Source organism: Lytechinus pictus, chromosome 7 (genome assembly GCF_037042905.1).
Source record: "Lytechinus pictus isolate F3 Inbred chromosome 7, Lp3.0, whole genome shotgun sequence".
Classification (NCBI taxonomy): Eukaryota; Metazoa; Echinodermata; class Echinoidea; order Temnopleuroida; family Toxopneustidae; genus Lytechinus; species Lytechinus pictus.
The window spans coordinates 20,230,582-20,231,331 of NC_087251.1; the positions used below are offsets into that span (position 1 = coordinate 20,230,582).

The 750-nt window shown below is 39.5% G+C and overlaps 1 long non-coding RNA gene across 1 annotated transcript; it reads right to left on the reverse strand.

Annotated features, from left to right (window-relative positions):
* Window positions 1-214: 214 nt before the first annotated feature.
* LOC135154625 (uncharacterized) lies at window positions 215-530 on the reverse strand. The gene is made up of 2 exons (XR_010293995.1): window positions 461-530; window positions 215-286 (listed from the first exon to the last, which is right to left on the reverse strand). It is a non-coding gene; the product is annotated as an uncharacterized LOC135154625 (long non-coding RNA).
* Window positions 531-750: the final 220 nt, after the last annotated feature.

The window sequence follows — 750 nt, forward strand, 5'->3', positions numbered from 1 at the left end:
ATCATTAGGATGACACATTATCAACTTTGAAGAAGGCAGTTGTTATGTAATTAAGCTTGTTTTTTGGTTGATGGGATTTCACTCTTGTGCATCATGCCAAAAATACTTTCGTTGTTGAGATAAATGTTGTATTTTTGCACTTGTCGTGTCACTCACGTTTTGGATGTCGTGTCACTCACGGTATATAGGAGGGCACCATTTTCCATAGAGAAGGTTTGATTGATTCTGACTATATGTGCTAGATAGGTACACTATTTACGTACATGTATGGGTACTCACAGTACTCCTGGGGGCTGTTTCATAAAGCTGTTCGTAAGTTAAGAGCGACTTTAAGAACGACTGGTGAACCTTTCTTACGCGCTTAACCAGCGCCAATGAATATACCATTTTCCACAAGAAAGGATCACCAGTCGTTCTTAAAGTCGCTCTTAACTTACGAACAGCTTTATGAAACACCCACCTGGACAGCTACTTGGGCACGAATCCAATCATAAGTGATAATGGTCAGAAACCCATGTCCAAAATTTGTCGTGTCACTCACGCATCATTTTTCAGTCATATCTACTAAACAAATTGTAGAATTCAAATCAAACTGGTAGTGGCCCATGCCAGTCCTACATTGTATATAATATAGTAGTCATGATTGCTTCATAACCTTTAAGTTTAAAGATATGAGCCCTTAACCCTCTCCGATTGTCGTGTCACACACGTTTGAAAATGACCAAATGCTATAGCTAGGCACTGCAGTTG